Source organism: Bos indicus, chromosome 26 (genome assembly GCF_029378745.1).
Source record: "Bos indicus isolate NIAB-ARS_2022 breed Sahiwal x Tharparkar chromosome 26, NIAB-ARS_B.indTharparkar_mat_pri_1.0, whole genome shotgun sequence".
Taxonomy (NCBI): domain Eukaryota; kingdom Metazoa; phylum Chordata; class Mammalia; order Artiodactyla; family Bovidae; genus Bos; species Bos indicus.
Window position 1 is genome coordinate 37,320,176 of NC_091785.1, and position 6,000 is coordinate 37,326,175.

The window sequence follows — 6,000 nt, forward strand, 5'->3', positions numbered from 1 at the left end:
ATATAAACCAATTATAATGTAAAAAAACAGTAAAAATTAACAGTGGGAAAACCATAAATTAAAAGAATCAAGATGGTGGGAGGCGGGGGTTGGGATTTGGAATGTGGATGTGTTACAGGAGCCTGTCATGGTTCTGTGACAGCAGTGATGGTGAGTGAGTGTGCTTTGTGCTGGGCTCAGACCTTTATGTGTCTGATCTCATTTAATCCTCTCACTAGTAACCCCAGAGGTGGGGACTATACCCCCATTTGATAGATGAGGACACTGGCTCAGAATTCAGTCTCGTCCAAGGCCGCAAGGCCAGTATATGACACAGCAGACGTTTGAGCTGAGGTGCTGTTTGGCTTCTGATAAGCCCCTCTGCATCTTGTACCAAAGAATGCCAGGCTCAGCCTGGGAAGGACAGAGCACTTGTTGGGGACAGCAGTGGTCAGGAGGGTCCTTGGGGAGCAGGATGCTGGGAAGGGTGGAGAGGAGGATCAGGGGGTCTTTCCACCCAGGAATGTCAAGCGGTGAGTGAGGAGTGATGGGGATGAAGGCTGGGTCAGTGCAGGGGCTTCTGGGGGTTAGGCAGTCAGATCCAGATTCTTGGAAGGAGGAGGCGGGGCGGAGTAGAAGCAGACCTAGCCAGAGGTCCTCGGAGGTGAGATTCCACCTGCCAGGGCGGCCCAGGTAGCCTGGCTGCAGAAAGTAGAGGCCCTTATCAGCTCCCCTTTCTGCACAGCAGGAGGGGCCTCTTCCAGAAGAGGAAAAACAGCCTTGTGTTGGGGCACACCTGGCGGCCCCAGTGGACTGGGCATTGGGTTTCAGGAACACTCGATAACATGCCTGGGGCAGTTCCCCGGGGAGGGGTCTGTGTGCCCCTCTCTGCTCATATCCAGTCCCCTCTCCTGGCTGCTCACCAAAAGACTACTTACTTTCCTGAGAGCAGGTGAGCAATAGTACACGATGGTGTGGTGTCAGGGGCGCTGGGCAAACACTGCTGAATTAAGTGACTGAGCTGAGGTCTGAGGGGAAACAGGAGTAGCAGGCGTGGCGGGGTACACAGGGACGGGCCATTCAGGAGGAAAAAGGGGAAGGTGTCTCATCTCATGGGGCAAGTAGACAGGCAGGGCTTACAAGGTAGAAACAGGATCACTTCTTGCCACCCTTGTCTAGGGCATCAGTCTTGGAAAATATCTATGTGGTGGGTTTAAAAATCTTAGCTGAAATGAATGACTTGGGTGCAATGAGAAGTGGCTGGTAGATGCAGCTGCTCTTGTCTTGAAGGGAAAGGGTTCAGACCCTGGTGATTAAATGATGGCCCATTTTGGGACTTCGCTGGTATACAGTGCTTAGGACTCTATGGTTCCACTGTGGGGGACATGGGTTCGAGCCCTGGTCAGGGAACTGGGATTTCACATGCCCTGCAGTGCAGCCAAGAAAAGAAAAAAAAAAAAGAAAAAAGATATGGCCCATCTTAATGGATTTTCACTTGTGCTAGCTGTTCAGATTTCCGAAAAACTGACTATGGTGGTGGTAGTTTAGTTGCTCAGTCGTGTCTGACTCTTTTGACCCCATGGACTGTAACCCACCAGGCTCCTGTGTCCATGGACTTCCCAGGCAAGAATACTAGAGTGAGTTGCTATTTCCTTCTCCAGAGGATGTTCCTGACCCAGGGATTGAACCCACATCTCCTGCATTGCAGGCAATCTCCTGCGTTGGAGGTAGATGCTTTACTGATTGAGAGTTTCCCTGGTGGCTCAGACAGTAAAGAATCTGCCTGCAATGTGGAAGACTTGGGTTTGATCCCCGGGTTGGGAAGATACCCTGGAGAAAGAAATGGCAACCCACTCCAGTGTTCTTGTCTGGAGAATTCCATGGAGAGAGGAGCCTGGTGGTCTACAGTCCAAGGGGTTGCAAAGAGTCGGATACGACTGAGTGACTAACACTTCCCCTTTCTTTACTGACTGAGCCACAAACTGACTGTAGGACTCAGTTTATTTAGCATGAGGAAGCCTGTTTCCTACCATGGTTAAAGTGCATGTCTTGGCAACCTGTCCTAGAGGCCCCCAAGTCTGAGATGAATTGATCCAACAACCATGGACAGGCTACTCAGCAGCTGTGTGACCTGGGGTAAGCTTCTTGGCGTCAGTTTCTTCATCCACAAATGAGGGCAGTAATAAGACTTATAACATGGAGTTGCCATGTAAATTAAATGAGAAGAGCATGCAGTAAGAACTCAATAAATGCTGCAATTATCTCTACAGTTGGGGAGCAAATGACTGCCCTTGAATTCTCAAGAATTCATCTTTCTCTTGACTGTATCCTGCTATCAGGATGTATAGATCTCAGAGATCTCAGGATCTCAGAATGCCTGAATCCTGGGAGTCATGTTGCCAAATTTAGCAAATAAAAATGCAGGATGTCCAAGTTTATGCTGTGGGATGAACCTGGGCTTGAACCAGAAGACCTGATTCCAGTTTCAGCTCTTTCTGATGGGCTGTCTGATTTGTGAAGAGGGAAAGAGCCCTTCCCTCTCTGGGCTTCAGTGGTCTCACCTAGGCAGGACCCTCTCAGCCTGATAAGACTATGACATACCTTGAGCATCATGTGTAGAATGGCCTCAGAAGGAGCCTCTGACCAGGCTCACAGGTGGGTTTGGCAGGAAGGGTCCTAAGCTTTAAAACTGGTGGGGAAGGCCATGGGAAAGTCTTTTCTTTTAGTATAATTCACCTAGACCTCTAGTGAGTCTTTCCCTGCCCTGTATGCTTTGTTCAGAGCTGGGTAGAGGCCCAGGCCCTGCACGGTTTTAAAGTTGCGCACACACAGAGCACCGTCCCAATGGGCATGGGGGCACACACATGCACACATGTCACATGCACTCTCACACACACAGCTGCTTCCATGGTCTGTGCAGAAACCACACCCCTTGCTCCCACCCAGCGTGTCGTGTGGTTGGTGGTCTCAGAGTGCCTGGATCCTGGGAGTCATGTTGCCAAATTTAGCAAATAAAAATGCAGGATGTCCAAGTAAATTAGAAAGTAGAGCTCCAAAAGAGCTGACTTTTGTAATTTATTTAAACTTTTAGAACGTCCTGCCAGCCCTGACAGGGTGCAGCACACATTCAGCAAATACACCTTCTGGGGAATTCCCTGGCTGTCTAGTGGTTAGAACTTGGTGCTTCCACTTCAGGGGCCGCAGGTTTGATCCCTGGTCTGGGAACTAAGATCCCCAACGTGACTATATAAAAAAGGTACGTTCTATGTATACAAGATTCCTGGCAACCTGTCCTGGAGATCCCAAAAGTAAAATGGATTGGTCCAACAACTATGGGGAGCTTCCTGGCTTGGAGACAAGGAGTTCTGCTGGAAAAGGTCCAGGACAGGGCTTAGGGCTTTGCTGCGCCAGGGGACCTGGCCGCACCATCTCCTGAGAGCTGATTTCCCCCTCCTCTCTCACTGAGCAATGCCCTGCTCTCTGCTCACCTTTCCATCACCCTGTTGTTTGGGGGAGTGGCTGTGGGATACTGCTATTCCAGGGTGAAACTGACTTAGGGAAGTACCACCTTGTTGGGAAGAAGAGACAGTTGGAAGGACCCAACTCAGCCCCTCGCCCACCCCCAGCAGGGGCCTAGGCTAATGACAGCCCCTTTTCAAATTTGTTGTTCATCAGCCTGCTGAGTGGGCTGGGACCCTCCCTGTATTGCAGTGATGAATGTTGCTGCAGAAACAGAAAAAAGCAAGAGAATGGTACCTCCTCCCAGAATTGGGACATGTCAGCATTTTGTGTCTGCCCTGCCTGACTGATGGAACTTGACATTTCGGGCTCATTAGTGCAGGAGCCCCTTCAGCGAGCAGCTTGCCGTGGGGAGGTCACAGAGGTCCTTTCATTTTGGCTTCCAGAGGGAAGCTGTCTGGTAGGTAGGGCTGACCCTTGTCCCAAGGTGTCCCTTGCTGCTTGGCTGAAGCCCAACCAGGCTCTGTGTCCCCTTCTCCAGGGAGGAGGCCAACCACTTCCCCCTGCATCTCCCAGGTCAAGACCCTTGATTGTTGGAGTGGGAAGAGATCTCAGCAAGTCCTACCTGACCATTGGTATGGGGGGAAATTGAGGTCCAGGGATTTGCTCAAAGTCACTGAGGGTCTCAGGAAAAGAGTGGCTGCAGAGAAGGATGTGGGCTCAGGAGGCGGAAAGATGAGCCTTGAGCCTTACACTGTGACCTTGCATGGCACCTGTCCTCACGCCACAGAAAACACATGCAAAGTGACCATAGCTGAGCCTGGTGAAGACAGAGGGCTCTGCCACTGCTGGTTGTGACTGTCCTTAAGCCCAGATCTCCTGACTTATGGGGTGGCCTGTCAGTTCCAGGTGAGTCCTTTTCTCTACTTTGGTGAGTTGCCCAGCAGAAGTCATGCAGCAGCTCTGCTCCAGCTTTATCCTGTGGCCTGGAGTGAAATGGTGGAGACCAGGTCACTGGGAGGCAGGGCTCCAGCAGATGAGAAAACGCTGCCTGTGCATAGCAATACTGTCCTTATTATGCTTAGCTGGGCTCCAGAAAAACCCCAGCTGAATGAATGAATGATGGGAGGTTTGCTTGTTGATTTCTTAGAACCTAGGACCCCTCTGGAGATCGCTGAAAGTGCTTGAGTCTCCGAGCCAGAGGGCTTATTTTATTGTTTTACTGTTTATTCTACAGACTCAGTGGAAAGATGCAAGCAGTGTGTTGGCACATGGAAGGTGATTCCAAGGGACTTCCCTGGTGGTTCAGCGATAAAGAACCTGCCTGCAATGCTTGAGACACGGGAGACGTGGGTTCGATCCCTGGGTTGGGAAGATCCCCTGGAGAAAGGCATGACAACCCACTCGCGGTATTCTTGCCTGGAGAATCCCATGGACAGAGGAGCCTGGTGGGCTACAGTTCATAGGGTCGCAAAGAGGTGAACACGACTGAAGTGACTGAGCAGGCATGATTCTGAGATGGAAGCTGCACTGAGCTTTCCCCACCTCCATCTGCACAGACAGGCGAGTCCTCCCATCGTATCCCTCTCAAGCCTCTGGACAGGCAGGAGATGCACTCTCACTGTGCAGGTGAGGAACCTGAGGCCCCCCAGAGGGGAAGTAGATTTGTCCAAGTCATCATCTCAAAACCAGGGCCTCAGGCCAAACCTCTGGGCTCCCAGGCCAGTCCTTGTACTGATGTGGTGCCTCTGGATGAAATTAAACCAGTCAGCAATTTCTCAGCCCTTCTCTTCACCTGCTCTGGGGGATCAGTTGCATTTTCCTCTTTCAAGGCGTAAGCAGCCTTTAGGTTGAGAGTGCATTGGGTTTCTGCCCCAGGGACCTGGGTCAGGCTTTAAGCACGGCTCCAGGAAAAGGGGAAGGGAGGGTCCCTCACCATAGGTTAGGGTATATGGGCAGGGGGCTGTGACCTCAGGTCGGGGGTCCTATTTAGGCTGGCTTCCAGGTGAGCTGTTTCCTCCTTTGGGCCTGTCTTGCAGCCCAGGCCGGACACACAGCGCTCCCCACCTGGCTTGGTGTCCTGGTGATGAGGATTTGATGAGCTGGCTGTGGAGAGCTCGGCCGCTGGGGCCATTCTCCCAGGCCTGGGGGATGCGTCTCTCCTCTGCTCAGGGCTCTTGAGTTTTGTGTTTCAGGCCAACCTGCTCCTCATGTATCTATTTGGAACCAGCAAGCCCCCGAGAGCATTTTATTGGGTTATTTTGAATGAAGAGTTTTAACAGCCTGCAGTGCAAACATAGAAGCCTTTAAGGAGAGAAAGAGTAAATGAAGCCAGCAAGGGGGAGAAAGGAGGAAATCCCTGCTGAGTTTTGGCTCAGGGCGTGATTGTGTTGGTGACAGGAGGCTGTGATGTCCTGCCTCATCTAGGACAGGAATGATAGCTTACATCCCCGTGGCTTACAAAACACTCTGCCCTACGTAATTCTATGTAAACCACACAACCACCTTGAGAGGCAGTGATTTGTTTTCCTTATTATCTGGATTTTACAGACAGTAGAACTG